We start from the raw sequence: 16,447 nt of genomic DNA, 5'->3' as shown, positions 1-16,447 counted from the left end.
AGGTAGCTATGCACTAAGATCATACAAAATGATGCTTATCAAAGTGAACTCCAAGAAATAGAAACAAGTTTGTTTTTTAAAAAAAATAAAATTTTTTTGTTCTTTTTTTCCCCCCTTGTTTTATTTTTGCAGTTTTTCCCCTGTTTTTTCCTTTTCATTGTTTTTTTTCTGTACTTTTTGTCCTGTATGTTTCTTTATCTGCTTTGGGGAGAGGAAGGGGAAGCACAGAAATGTCGAGACAAAGGGTGCACTAACTGAGCAGTGACACTCACTAGACACCCTGCTGGAAATGAACTATACAACTTGGGGGAGGAGGTGAGTCATAAGGAAACAATCTGGGAGAAAATGAGGGAGGGATGACACTGTTCAAAAAGAAATGTACTCAATACCTGACTGAGTAACTGTAACCCCTCTGTACATCACCTTTACAATAAAAAAATTGCATTAAAAAAAAAGAAACGTACTCATTACCTGACTCTGAACTGTAACCCCTCTGGACATTACGTTTATAATAACAATAAAAAAGATTAAGAAAGAAAGCTAGCCCTGTTCTGTTATAACAGTAAGAATGGAGGATGTTAAATAGTACGAAATTTACTGACTTCCATATGTAAAATATTTAAGACACCTAGAGGATTTCTCCTAAAACTTTTACGATGGAGCCTGCCAGTCTGTGGCGAGTGGAATGAAGGACCAGAGGAGGTCCTGTGCTCTGCTGCTCCTCTGAGCTTCTGGTTTCTTTCTTTCTGTCCCATTTTGTTCCTTCAATTCTTTGTGTTATGATTCCTGAGAGTTCATGCTCTGTGTGGTGCTAGGACTAGGTATGGAAGGCTAATTAAATGTTCACTTGTGAGTTGTTATCAAGAACTAGAATACTCCTGGCAACTTAAATTCTGCCCACTGCAATCAGAGGAACTTTTTTAGACAATTTCCTCAGTAGGGGATTGTGGTAAAGGCAACATCTGCAGTCAGATGAATCATCTAGGCTCATGCTCCAGAAATAACAGACCACTATATGGTCTTCATTGTACAAATTTCCCCATGTCCTTACATCTTGTATTTGTTAGGGCAAACTAACTGCTGTACAAACATACCTCAATACTGAAGAACAAAATTATTTTTCTCTTGAGCAAAGTCTGTTAACACTGGGATGGGGAGATGTGGGATAGGCTATTTCTGATCCACAGAATAATTGAAGGATTCAGGTTGCCTGAGGCCCTGCCAATAATAAGGTGGCTTAGAAGGCACATAAGAAAACCACAGTAGGGAGATGGCATACCTCAAGCTTAAACATGGTACCCATCACTAAATGTAATGCAAATGAGGGTAGGATGTATAGCTTTACTGTAAGCTCAGGGAGGAAAATGAAATAGGAATTTGGGTAATCATGTAATGGTTCTCTTTGACAATGCTTCTCTCTTTCTCACTTGCTCACTCACTAGGTAGTATATATGCAGATATGGAAATATCGTAATGAAAGAATCTGTATAATTAGGGTTCTTTGATCAAGCTCACACTTTTAATTTTTATTCTCCCTCTCTTTCCTTTTTAAAACAATTTAATGGCTTATTTTATACTCGTTCTTCTCCTGCTCTGACCTTTTGAAAACTATTTTGAAGGATTTTAATATTCAACTTCTATTGTATGCATAAGAAGTACTTCAGTCATATTCACCCTTCCTACCTGCTGATTCCCCAGCCCAAGAGTAGCTTATTTTACATTCACGTCATTCTTTCTTTTTAAGGTATAGATACCACATATGAGAGAGAACTTAATATATTTATCTTTTTTCAGTCTGGCTTATTTCACTTAACATCGATGATTTCCAGTTCCATCCATTTTCCTGCAAACATTATTTCATTCTCCTTTATGAATGAATAGTATCCCCAAACAGCACACATTTTAAACCATGATTCCAGGCTGATTCCATTGTTTGGCTATTGTACATAGTGCTGCTTTAAACATGGGTCCAGCTTCAGTTGTGCACGTTTGGATATCCAGTTCTTCAATACGAATTGTTGAAGAAGCCATCTTTTCTCCAACACATGTTATTGGTGCCTTCAACAAAAATCAGATGGCTGGATATTTGAGCCTATTTCTGGATCTTGTACTCCTTTCATTTGGTCTCATCTCTATTTTTTGAAGTGCTAATTCAAGAGACATTCTAAAGAGGTTGTTTAGAGAAATTATAGGACTTTTTCAACCCCTGCCCCTTTCTGTTTTTACCTAGTTTTTGTATTGGACTTACTAATGCTTGCCTCAAAACTGTATCTCTTGCCACTTAAGCTTTAAAATCAGAGAATATCACAGCTCCCCCACCATGAGCCGAGGGATGATCTGTCCCTCATAGCCTAAGTCTGCTTGTAAATAGAAAAAAATACCAATTGTTCCTTTAAAACCTTGTTTCACTCAATGCAAGACTCAGAGCTTCTGCACTCTGTATAATTGCTGGAATTTTAGCAGAAAACTGCTATAAATACTTCTCCAATGCTGTTTGAACCTATTTTCTCAACAGATTGCAAAAGAGCTCAGTACACAAAAGCAAAAACAGATCTGGAATGACATGGAATAGCTCCCCAGAGTTTTAAGTAGAAATCATCAGATACTTTCCTCATTTCTACTAGAGAAAGTTATAGCCATTGATATAATAATATTTGTGTGTTTACAGTATTCTCTTACCTTTATGTGCATTTTAAAGGCATTAAAATTTTCTATAATATTAATAGAAGTAAATCATATTGTTAGGGTATTAAAATCTGAACTAAAACTCCACTGTGGTTGAAAATTTCTGTAATACTGTTAAGGGTACAATCTTCTGCTATGGGTAGAAACAAATCTAAGAAAATTTAATATACTGTGTATATTTCTGACACATTTTACACTTTATTACATTTAGATTTTTTTCAGTGTTTTTTTACATAGACCAATAGATCTGAAATTTTGCTGTGCATAAAAATCACAGGGAGAGATGGTTATACAGTATAGATTCCTGGAATCTTCCCATATCTCTTGAATATCAGAGGTAGTCTTCAGGAATGTATATATTATTAACAGGTTTGTTGAGTGGTTTTGATGCACACCAGCACTTGAGTACTTTGTCTTCACATCTTGTAGTGTCTGATCCGGTATTCACTCGATACTTAATAAATCCTCGGTGGACGAATGAGTGACTGAATAAACCAAAGAAAATATACTCTTACAAATAAACTTGTTACTGTGACTAAGGAACTCAAGTAAAAAATCATTGGTAATTTATTGCCACAGATATCAAACACAAAATGTAAAATAACTGCATCACCAGGAAAAGTGCAATAGTCATTCCACTTTATCTGCATACAAAGGAGGAGGCAACAATGTTCAATAGGAAATGTACTCATTACCTTGCTCATGTAACTGTAACCCTTCTGTATAGCATTTTTACAATAAAAAACGTTTTTTAAAAAAAAAAAAACCTTTGGTATCTTGTACCAGCATTGTACGTCCCAATTACTACCAGCCAACAAGTCATGGGTGAATAACAGCATCACCAGGTGGGGTGTGTCAACTTGGGGAAGGGTTAGTACAAGGATTAGGGTGAAATAATTTTGATGACAACATAGAGTACTATTTACACAAAGTCTCCCTGATTATGAGTCTAAGCAGGCCAGGCTGAGAACTATTTATCTAGTGCTAAGAACAATTTCAGGATTGTTAAGCTAATGAGAACTCATTATGAAATGGCAGGTAATTTACAAGGAGTTAGACTCTCCAAAGCCAGTACAATCACATGCTTTCAAAGAGGTATCACATGCCTTCCTGGATATATCTTCTTCCCAGCTTTCCTCCTACCTCCTAGATGGTCCTGGTCCTTCTCTGTTTTAAGCTCATCATCCATTCTCAGCCATTCAACATTACTGTTCCTTAGTGTTTTCTCTTGGACCCTTTCAACTTCTCAACTCTCTAGGAAATACAACCCATCATTACATATTTCTACGTAGCTCCCAATTGGTTTTTTCTAACTTCTTCCCTAGGCTCCCATTGGTTATACAAGCCCTTTGAGAAAAGTTTAAAAACTTATGCTAAACGTTTTATGAGAAAAGAGAAGTATCCCTCTTTGAATTGAATAAGTATATAAATTTTAAATAAAATCTTTTGACATGCCAGTTACATGTAAAGTACCTTGCTATCATATGTCAACTTCCCATTAATAAGTACATGCTGGGATTTATTTCTTAAGATGTTGTATGATGCCCAAAGACATTAATCCTTTCAAAGGCTACATCAAGACACGGATCTGCGTAAATAGTCACACTAGGACAGAATGGTTTTGGTCTGGGAGCTAGAACTATTGTCAATCAGCTGCCTATGGCTGCCTCCCACTGACTCAGGAAAGAAAGGTACACAGATAGGGGAAAACCTATCTTTATTGCTCTTAAGTTTTAGCCTTTTCTTGCTCTTTCTTTTAGTAATTAACCCATAAGGGGACCTGATACCAGACAATTCCTTTCCCTTGTAAAGGAACAGCCTCAGTAGTGTGGATAAACATCAAGAACAATGACCCACACCTATCTCTCATTCTCAAGAATCTGCCACTTTAATGATTAAAAAATTCAAGAGAGATAACTCAAAGACAAACATGTTGTGGAGAAACAAAAAAGCAGAGGAGTGGCTAAGAAATGCCAAGTGATTGCAATCGCCTGAGCGAGGCACCATAGGGCTCATTAGTAACAGCCTCACACAGTAATATCCCATTCTCAATAACCAATCAGCAGTGAGATAGGAAACCTTAAGACCTAAATAACACCTGAGTTTAGTGGAGTTTAGAAACATTCCACCAGGGGCAGCAGAACAGACATTCTTTTCAAGCACATGAAACATTCTCCAGAGCACACCATATGCTAGGCCACAAAAATAAGCTTCCATAAACTTAAAAGGTTTGAAGCAATGAAAAATATGTTCTCCAAACACAATGCACTTAAATGAAAAGTCAACAACAGAAGGAAGTTTCTTGGAAATCACCAAATACTGGCAAATTAAGCAAAACACTTCCAAATAACCCATTTGCTAAATAAGACACATGAATGAAATTGTTTTGAATATTTGAACTGAACAAAAATGAAAATTATTGAATGCAGCTATAGCAGTGATTCGAGGGAAATGCTTAGTTGTACACGTGTACATTAATACAAGAAAGATACTAATCAATACCTAAACAGCTGTCATAAGAAAGCAGCACAGAGGAGCTGACTAAATTCAAAGCCAGAAAAGGAAAGGAAATTACAAAGATTAGAGTCAAAGACAATGAAACAGACAATAGAAAAACACAAGAAAAAATAAATGAATCTAAGGTTGATTCCTTTTTTTTTTTTTGGTTGTTTGTGGGGCCTGAACTCCGGGCCTGGGCACTGTCCCTCCACTCTTCAGTTCAAGGCTAGAACTTAACCACTTGAGCCACAGCACCACTTCCGGCCTTTTCTGCTTACGTGGTGCTGAGGAATTGAACCCAGGGGCTCATACATGCAAGGCAAGCATTCTACCACTGAGCCACCATCCCAGCACCAAAAGTTGATTCTGAAAAAAAAAAATCAGCAAAACAGACAAAAAAAAATCAGACAAATCTTTAGCTTGACTAACCAAAATATGCAACAAGAAGATACAACTACCAAAATCAAGAAAAAGGATAATCATTAACAACTTTAAAATTAAAGTATTAAAAACAATGGATAACTTTGTACCAATAATACATGACTTAACATGGAATAAACAGAATTTCTAGAAAGACACAAATTATCTAAACTAACTCCAAGAACTAGAAGCTTCAACTAGATTTAAACTAAAGAAACTAAACTGTTAATTAAAAATCTTCCCCCAAAAAAGACCAGGTCCAAATGAGAATAGTGAATTCTAACAAATACTTAAAAGGAAATATTTCCAATTCTTCCATTTCAGAAAAGGATAAAAGGAACTTCCACACATAGTCTCTGAGCCTACTATGGCCCTAATAAAAAAAAAAAAATCACAAACACTCCAAGGAAAGAAAAACTAGGCTGATACCCCTCCTAAATGTAGATTAAAATCCTTAAAAATGTTGATAGCTGAGTCCATGACCATGAAGAGTTACATGCCATCACCAAGGGGAACTTAATGTAGGTTTTGTGTTCAAAATTAATTAATGTAATACAAGCTTTTTTTTCCCCCCCTTGGGGGGACTGTGGTCTGAACTCAGAGCCTTGTGCATGCTAAGTAAGCACTCTACTGCTTGAGCCTTGCTTTTGTTAAATTTTAGGTAAAGTGCCTTTTTTTATTTTTTGCTCAGGCTGGTCTTGATCGTGATCTTTCTATTTACACACTCCCCAGTAGCTGGGATAACAGGTATGTGCCAACACACCCATCTTTTTCTTAGTTGAGCTGGAGGTCTTGTGAAGTTTTTGCCCACGGGAGCCTCAAACACAATCTTCCAATCCCAATTTCTCAAACACCTAGAATTATAGGTGTGCGACAGGCACCTGGCTCTGACTAGACTTAAACACACTAGGAATATAAGGGGACTTCTTTCAGATGATAAAGGGAAGCTACAAGCAATCCATGGCTAACTTCATACTTAATGATGAAACATTCAACACATTTTCTGTCTGGAACAAGACAAAGACACCCATTCTTACTCCTTTAATGCAACCCTGAACCAAAGTTCTAATTAAATAAAACCAGAAGATAAAAATAAAGATACCAATTAGAATGGAATAAGTAAATCTGCCTTTATTTTTATTTTTATTTTTGTTGGTCATGGGGCTTGAACTCTGGGCTTGGGTGCTGTCCCTCAGCTCTTTAGCTCAAGGCGAGCTCTCTACCTTTTGAACCACAGCGTCACTTCTGGTTTTCTAGTGGTTTATTGGAGATAAGAGTCACATGGACTTTCCTGCCTGAGCTGGCTTAGAACTGTGATCCTCAGATCTCAGCCTCCTGAGAAGCTAGGATTACAGGTGTGAGCCACCAGCACCCGGCTTCTGTCTTTATTTTTAACCACTACAATTTTGTATGTAGAAAATCCTAAGAATTCTATATAAAAATCCTATTAACAAATTTGGCAAGGTTGAAGGCTAGAAGGTCAATGTACAAAAGTCAATGATATTTCTAGATACTATCAGGAACAATACCAAAATGAAATTAGTAATTCCATTTACAATAGTATCACAAAAGAAATAGAAGTCCAATATAGGATTTATAACAAGGAAAACTATAAAATGTAGTTAGATAAATGGAGATGTATTTCATCTTCATGATGGAGATGAAAAATGTTATCAAGATAACAGTTTCCCCTAGAAAGATTTATGCATTTGATCTTATCCCCTTAAGGTGCCTGGTAAAAAGTGTCTTTAATTTTTTAATTGTTTTTAAGTAGTTGTACAAATGATTTGACATTCAACAAAGAAGTTTATGAATACAGTGTATCTTGTTCAATATCACCCCTTTCAACTCTCTCACCCATCCCTCTACAACCCCAGCCCTTCCCTCCATTTTCTTCATTTTGTAGGATACACATTGAATGTTATGGCTGCACTTTCCCCCTCCCTCTCTTCATCTGTCTTCCCCCCTCTCCCTAACTCCCCCATCACCACCACTTTCCAGTACCTATTTCCTGGTGTGCATTTTGTTAGACTGTGAGCTAGCCTTTCAAAGAAGTAATGTTTGAATTCTCCCCCGAATCTACCATATTTCCATTAATATGCTTATGTGCACTTGGATACCACCCCATAATGTTCACCTATATATTTTTAACTAAATTTTAAGTTACATTTATGACAGAAAATATGTCTCCTTTGTCTCTCTGAGTCTGACTCACTTTTCTTACCACGTTTTTTTCAAGGTTCTTCCATTTCTTTGCAAATGATGTAATATCATTCTCTCTAAAGCACGAATAAAAATGATATAATGTCATTCTTTCTAAAGCATGTGTGCATATACACACACACAATGGAATTTTACTATGTAGATATAGATACAGATATAGACCACCTATTCTTGATCCATTCATCTACTGAGGGGCATTTGGACTGATTTTATATATTAACTGTGGTGAATAGTCCTGCAGTGAACATGGTTGTGCAGAGGGCTTTACTGGGTCCTGGTGTATAAACTTTAAGATAAATGCCCAAGAGTGGAATTGTTAGATCAGATAGAAGCTCCTATGTTTAGTTTTTTTCAGGAACCTCCATACTAGTTTCCAGAGTGGGTGAACAAGTTTACATTCCCACCAACTGTGCATTAGGGTTCCTTTTTGCTCAGACTAATTTCAGTATCTGTTATTGGTTTGTATTCTTGATAATGGGTGAAATGAAAGTATTTTTACAGAAACTGAAAAGCCTGTTCTAAAGTAGTTGAAATTTAAAAAAAAACCCAAGGGGAGAAAAACACCTTTGTAGCTCACTCTTGTCATCCTAGCTACTCAGGAAAAAGAAATCTGAAGGTTACCAGTCAAAACCAGCCCAGGAAGAAAAGTTTGTAAAACTCTTATCTCCAATTAACCACCCAAAAGTCAGAAGTAGATCTGTGGTTTAGGTGGTAAACTACTAGCGTTGAGCAAAGAAACTAAAGGATAGCACCCAGGCCCTGAGTTTAAGTACAGGCATGTGCATGCACATACACACATACACACACACACACACACACACACACACACACACACACACACACACACACGCACGCATGCACGCACATATATCCCAAAACAAAACAAACTAGAATCACTGAAACAGTTTTGAAAAATAATAAACCAAAGATGTATACTGCCTCTTTTCAAGGTTACTGTAAATTTCAGTTACCAAAACACTGATCGGCATAGATCAAAGGAGGAAAACTTGGAATTCAGAAATAAAGCCTTACATTTACCATCAATTAATTTTAGACAAATGAGAGAGAGCTATTGCAGTCTTTCCAACAAATCTCACAAAACAATTGGATATTCATGTGTAAAAATAATGAAAAGTACAAATAATGTAGACACTAATTTCACCCATAGACATGAAAATCAGGACAAAATGGATCAGAGACTTTATGTAGAAGTGAAATTATAAATAAAAAATGGAGAATCAAAGAGAGAACAAAACTTGGTGACACTGGATTTGGAAATGGATTCTTAGTTATAATACCCATAAAATAATGGATAAATTAAACTTTTTGAAAATTAAAAATGCTGTTTTGCTAAAAAGCAACATTAGGAAACTGATAGGCGTACACAGTTGGGAGAAAAGATTTATAAAACATTTTATCTGATAAGGAAGTTGCATCCAGAACAAACAGATACCTTGAATTAAACAGCCAATTTAAAAGGGTCCAATACCCACTGCAACAGGGAGATGTACAAGTCGTTATGTCGAAAAAGAACTTTACAACTTTGGTGGGGGCGGGGGGGCGGAGGATTGGGTCAGGGGCGGTGGGAGGAGGATGAGAAGGGATGGGAAGGGAAAACAAAGAGGAGGCAACAATGCTTGATAAGAAATGTACTCAGTACCTCACTCATGTAACTGTAACCCTCTGTATAGTATCTTTACAATAAAAAAAAAAAAAAAAAAACAGAAAGAAATGTACTCGTTATCTTGCCCATGTAATTGTAACTCCTCTGTATGGTATTTTCACAATTTAAAAAAATGAAGAAAAAAATAAAATAAATAAAAGGGTCCAATAGAAATGAACAGACACTTCATCAAATATGTATAAAACATATATAAATATAGTATATGAATATATAGCTGTATATATCATATATTTGTATAGATATTAAACACATGAAAAGATGCCTATGGTTTCCTGTAGTAGTTTCAAGGATTCTGTCTTACACAAACAACTTTTACCCATTTGGAGTTAATTTTTTAAGACTCTCAAATTTGTTGTGTGACTTGCTTTCATATTCCGCTTACTTGTAGATCTTCCTAATAGACCATGATATTACAAAAAAAAAAAAAAAGCCCTGTGACACTGCAAGCTAGAGTTTACTATTTCCTCCTCAAACAAATGGGTTTATTGTTTCATTCACTGGATGGCAGACAAGAGGAAGAATGCACAAAGAAGGGCACCAAGACAAAAAGAACACATGGCTCTGGGTTTGGAAAGACACAGGACCTTCAGGAAGTAAGCTGGTAGAAATAAAGTAGAGAAGCCAGTATCTCATCATGTATAGGGAAGAATCAAACTCTCCCTATATCGGGGCTACTGGTCTGAGCTTAAACCCAGTTTCAGTACCCTGAAGATGATAAGGTCCAAGAGCAAGTTCAGACTGGTTGAAGATGAACTGGGCAGAAAAAGAGATCAAGAGAATCCTAGCATCTCTATCAGACTACGGCCTTTCAGTCTAGCTCTATAGATTTCCCACCTACAATCTATTTATCTTAAAAGACTCAAGTCAAAGGACACCTCAACATTTTGGGGGCAGCTTCCGATCGGTCTAGGTTGGTTTGGTTTGATTCTTGAAAGAAAGATTCTGTGCTCCTTTATCAAAAGATTTCTAAGTATTTTCCTGAGGATATTACAGTTTAAATATTTGTTGAAGAACTAGTATTTATTTAATATTTCTTAAGAAGTAACATGTTAGTAAATCAGTCAGTGGTATGCTGACTTAAATAAGCACAGCTGAAGTAAGGAAGACGGCCCCATCTGTCCATGGAAGATGTTGGAAGCCCTGACAGAGAAGTCTAAGCATGGGATACTCTGTCACATCTCAGCTGTACATGTCTTGTGGCTCTTTTAACAGGACCCAAAGTGCTATGCTCAATAGCAGTTCCCTAGGATAAGGAGCTTCTGTGCTTGAGGCAAGGAAATTTAGGCAATTTCCTTCTATGGGAAAGAATAGATAGATTTCCTCACATCATATACCTCTTTCCCCATGCTCCTGTGATGGTTTTACTTTTAAAGGGAAGTTCAAGTTCTCTGACAGGGAGCTGATCCTAATGCTTTGCAAAGGAGCATGATGAAAAGAATTCAGGGCTGTGAATGAATGCAAACAATTACCTTCATAAAACTGAAGTCATGTGACATCTGGTTGATCTCACCCATCAGAGAGTAGTAATCCTACCCACAAGGCTCAGCTTCCACTTGGGGGCTAAATTAGAAACTCTAGTGCATGTCATCTGATTCTGATCAAGAGTGGAGAGTTGTTTTTTTTTTTTATTCTCTCAGCATTCTAAGAATGTGATATTATTCCCCTGATAGCAAGCAAACTCTGCGTGAGTTGCAGAGTCCCAAGGGAGCTGTACGTATTTTGGTGAAAATTAATTTCCATGGAAAATGTGACACAAACATTACCTTTTGGGACTCAGATAAATCACATTTTACACCAGAAAGCCTTTTTTACTAAAACTGTGCTGTAAGGAGGTGGCTGTCCAGGGGCTTGAGGGAGTACTGATGTCTTAGGGAAGTACATGACTGGCTTTGTTTCATATAAAAAATTTAAAGAGAACAATGCAAAGCAAGAGGAAGATCTTGGAGTCAGATCTTGGTTTTAATTTGTCGCTTGTTCCTTCTTCAGTACTTGACATTAGATAAGTAAACTAATAGCTCTGGGCATCTATCTTATAGAGTTGATGTGACATACTACATTAAGTATGTAACACAATACAAAGACTTGTATACCAAAACAAACTCAAAAATTTTTTAACTCAGTTTCATACTTCACTCAAAATTTCAATGAAATAACCACAGGACTCAGGTAACGCAGGGACTAGCCCGGGCCTAATGCAATCCCTGAGTCCTTTCATTACACATCAGGATATTCTCTTGTCCTGATGTTTTAATACAAATCTGTAGGCCATGTATATGATTATATTACTTCCCAGTAAAGAGCTAGCAAAATAATTTCACATTAAACTTAGGTAACTTGCTTGACCTTTTCTCAGGACATCCACAGGGTCTAGAATCCCATAAGTAAGGTCCCTGCAGTAGCATTTACCATGAGTATGTTGATCTGAAGGTCTGAATGTTCTTGTGAAGGTTTCATTGGATTACTTTCTTTCTCTTGGGTTTCCCCTGGGTCAGAAAAGAGAATAAATCTTTGGTTTGTATTACTTCTTCCTTAGTACCTAATTCAGACTAAGACTTGATAGAGAGTAGCTTTAAGAATATTAATGATAATAGGACTTATTTTACATTTTTCATCACTGCTTGACTTTCTAGACCTTCTAGAGTTCGTACAATCTAACATTTCTGTCTCCTAATGCCACCCACTAGACCTCTCCCAATTGCATGTGATCCTTGTCTCGTCCTTTTCTTCTGTTGCTCTCCCATCCAAGTACTAACCAGGCCTGCTTCTACTTAGATTCAGAGATCAGACTTGCTCTATTCTGCTGCTCTACCACATTGTGTGAAGTGGAGGCGGGGGGCTTGAACCTTAGCTTGGCTTTTTATCACAGCTGACACTATCGCTTGAGCCATTCCTTCAGCTCTTGCTTTTTGTGGGTCAACTGGAAATAAGAGTCTCAGATCCGTCTGCCCAGGATGGCTTGGAACCACGATTCTCAGATCTTAGCCTCCTAAGTAACTAGGATTATAGGTGTGAACCACTAGTGTTAGCTTTGTTCTACATATTTTTTTGTTCTACACATTTTTGAAAGACAGTTCAGTTTCCCTTCCTCTTTGGAAAACTTCTAAGCCTATTTCTGCCCTTGTTGATACCATCCTTCCTACTATCTAGGATCCATGACCTAACATGGAACCTGTAAGATGCTTATAGTATTTTATCTTTCTTACTTTTGCAAACATGATGATTTACTTTCTCTAAATAGATAGTATGTCCCATGAGAGCTGAGAACTCCAGATTCCTTTTTCACTTACACCAGAAGCATCCAGTGATCCACTTACTCAAGAGATGTGCTGCCCTGAGTCTTCATTTACATATTGGTGATATAATGACTGATCTAATTGTTTTCCTTTTGGGAAGAAGATTCTAAGATAGGATCATGTCTCTCTTACTCCCTTGAAATTTTAAGTGCCTGATGTAGCACATGGCAAGGTGTAGATCATTAATAAACATTTATTGAAGAAATGACAGGTGACAAATCTAGCAAATCAAGGAAACTCGCTGACTTATATAACGAACACATGGACCATCTACTATCAAAGATGGGTAAGACATGATGACTTTAGTAATGTGGGCTGATGAGCTTTGAAACAAGTTCTTTTGCACTATGATTTGAGTCTTGTGATCAGTACAAAAAATTAAGGGAATAAAATCCAAACCAACTCCTATTGTTAGTGGCAGAAAAAAAGAAAACGCAGAGGCATGTATTCCTGAAAGGGTGTGGGTGCCCACAGGAAGAACTCTTTTCACATCTCCCCTCTCTCCTCAGAGGAATACCACACACACAAGCCTTGCCCCTGGCACTAATTCCTGTGAAAATCAATCCTTAAAGGTGAGCGTTTAATTCAGTAACTTGCATGTCTTTTTGTGTGTGTGTACTGGCCAGGGCCTTGAACTCAAGAGTCAGGCACTGACCCTATGCACTTTTGCTTAAGGCTAGTGCTCTACCACTGAACCACAGCTCCACTTCTGATTTTAGTGGTAGTTAATCGGATATAAGAGTTTCATGGACTTTCCTGCCTGGACTGTCTTCAAACCATGATCCTCAGAACTCAGCTTCCCCAGTAGCTAGGATGACAGTGTGAGATACTGGCACTTGGCTTTGTGTGTCCTTCTGTTTTATCCATCACCTCCCTGTCTGCATTTGTGTAGATGACTACTAAGCCAAACTTGGGGACCATTGTTTTAGAATGATGCAGTTGGAACAGCATTCCAACATAGTTGTATCAGATTTGAGCCACCAACATAACATTTATAGCTCTGTGCTAATTAACTAATGATCAAACCAGATAAAAAATTTGTTTATCTTCTTTAACATTTCCCCATGTTCTAAAAGACATCATATTGTCTGTCATTGCCTTTCCTAACTCAACGAACTTCACATAGGCTTGATACAAAATATGACTATTCCTTAGTCTTCTGAAAAACAAGAGGAGTAACAAATTTGGTATTAATTTATGAGATCTTGTTAAAGTTAAAGAGAAAACCCTAGTAGATCAGTCTTTCAACTACTCCATAGAAGAGGGTTTGGTGTTATGAAACAGAATTGGAAATGGATTCATCAATGATAGTTTCTGTTCCTCCTCTCCTTTTTTCCCTCCTTCCTTCTTTCCTTCCTTTTCTTCCTTCCCTTTCTACTTCCCTCCTTCCCTGCCTTTTTTCCCTCTTTCCTGGCTTCCTTCCTTTTTCCATTCTTTTTGTGTTTGTATGTGAAATAATTATGTCATGTAGCTAATGTATACCAGTTGCCTTTATCCACACATAAGTAAAAATGAAATGGTTCTCTAGAATAATCCACCTATTGTCTGGTTCTTTTCCCCCCATTAAATTTTTCCTCCTGCTAAGTCTTCTCTCTCTTTCTTCCTTCCTGGGAGTTTATTACCACTGCCACTGCTACTTCAAAGCCTTTCTGTTTGCCCTATCTTCTTCAATGGCCACAAGTTAGCAACAACATCTCTGCTCTCCTAATAAACCAGAGCTTTTTGAAGGTAAGATCTGAATCTTACTTATCTTAGCATCTTTATGGTCTTTGAAAGACTGATGTCAAGTAAGGGTTGAGTTTAATGAATACATTGAACCAATGTTGAGTGCATTTACAAACAGTGTCAGGGAAATAAGTGGATTTTAGAAATAAGTGAGTTTTAGTGATTTGGATTTCAGCCTTACACCCACTCATTTGTGAGGGAGACATCCATAAATTGTGATACCCACCCTGTGAAGTTAGGAACACTGAGAGGCAGTAACAGGAAAGGACAACGCAAATGTAACTGAACCTTAGGGAGACGCTACATTAAGCCAATGTAATCCCTTCTCATTCATCAGAAGTTGGCAATTTTCCCCCTCTTTCTTCACCATTTACACCTCTGACCAATGGTCCTAGATGCCTCAATCTTCCCAAACTAATTTCTGTACTATCTAAAATGCATCCATTTCAATTGTGAATGAAGGCAAAAAAAAGTCAGTCCCCCCTCTGTTGGTAGAAGATGAGCAGCTGGGGGTCCAGCCGGGGTCCAGGCTGAGAATGTCCTGAGGAATGTAAACAGTCCAAAACTAGAGCCTCAGAGTTCTGTGGGAGAACAGCCCTCTTTGATGTGCCTAGGGGCAGTGGTAGCCGACATCTGAAAGTGATGGAACAACCTTCAGTCCAGGCTGAGCGGAAGTAAAATCCATCTGGTTCTGTCCACTACACCCTGCGATTCCGCAAGTCAGACAGCCTGGCCCACTTCTCACCTGCACAGCCTCCACTGTGGAAAGGGGAGAACCAGTGTGATGATTTCCTCTCATTAGTGCGTGGCCCCTGGGCTCCCAGTCGCAGGCACCTGGGCCTCTCAGACATTGCCTTGGTTACCCTCAAATGTAAACATTTGCCTGAAGGATGCCTAGTTGCCTTAAGCATAGCAGGTTCCTGAAAGGAAAGAGGCGGTCATTAGGTCATTATTTGACACAAGTTATTATGACTTCCATACAGAAGCAGAACTGGATCATCTAGGTGAATGTGGTTTTAATTTCTTATTGGAAGCTTACAGTGGATTTGCAGCTGCTTAGTACTAGAGTTTCCAGACTTCTTTTCCTCTCTCCTAGAAAAGGAGCACTGGCAATAGCTATATTTACCTTTTTCCAGGAGCCATACCAAAGTCCTTTCCATGAATTACCTCTGCATTAGTCTGCTAGAGCTCCCATAAAAAAATGCCACACATGGGTGGCTTGAATGACAGAAATTCAATGTCTTACTGCTCTGTTCACCCGAAGTTGCAGATCAAGGTGTTTGTTGGAAGACTGAGATTTTGGTAGGGCTTGTCTTTCTGACTTACAGACAGCTGCTTTCTTGTGTTCCCATGTAATCTTTTCTCCTGCACAATGTGGGAGGTGAGGTGGCGATCCGCTGTTCTGCCTCTCTCTCTCTCTCTCTCCTTCTCCTCCTCCTCCTCCTCCTCCCAGTCCTCCTCTTTCTCCTCCTCTTCCTCCTCTTCCTCCTTTTCCTCCTCCCCCTCTTCCTTCTCCTCCTCTACCTCTTCGGATTAAGGCCTTAACCTTATGACCTCATGTTAACTTGACTGTTTCCATATATATCATGACTTCAAATACAGGCACATTGTAGGTTAGAGCCTCAATATAAGCATTTCAAGGGGATAGAATTCAGGTAAGAACAACATCACTATGTCCTCAGTACAAGTTTGAGATGCCAAAGACATTCTCCACATTGTTCTAATGAACAAGCAGAGTTATTTCCCCCAACGTCATGTTACCATTAATTGTCATTGGTATTGCTTTTTCTTTTCATAGAAGAGAAGTGGACATGCCAGGCATGTTGGCTCATGCCTGGCATCACAGTTCACAATGGAAGAGTATCCTGGGCAAAAAAAAAATTGGCAAAATTATGCTAGGCATAATGGTTCATAGCTG

General features: G+C 38.0%; 1 long non-coding RNA gene across 1 annotated transcript; it reads right to left on the bottom strand.

Annotated features, from left to right (window-relative positions):
- Window positions 1-2,953: 2,953 nt before the first annotated feature.
- Window positions 2,954-15,412, bottom strand: LOC122103855. Its single transcript, XR_006146843.1, has 3 exons — window positions 15,275-15,412; window positions 11,918-11,994; window positions 2,954-3,170 (listed from the first exon to the last, which is right to left on the bottom strand). It is a non-coding gene; the product is annotated as an uncharacterized LOC122103855 (long non-coding RNA).
- Window positions 15,413-16,447: the final 1,035 nt, after the last annotated feature.

The sequence above is a fragment of the Dipodomys spectabilis genome, unplaced genomic scaffold (genome assembly GCF_019054845.1).
Source record: "Dipodomys spectabilis isolate Male_0828 unplaced genomic scaffold, ASM1905484v1 ptg000019l, whole genome shotgun sequence".
Taxonomy (NCBI): domain Eukaryota; kingdom Metazoa; phylum Chordata; class Mammalia; order Rodentia; family Heteromyidae; genus Dipodomys; species Dipodomys spectabilis.
This window is presented reverse-complemented; position numbering and strand designations above follow the sequence as displayed.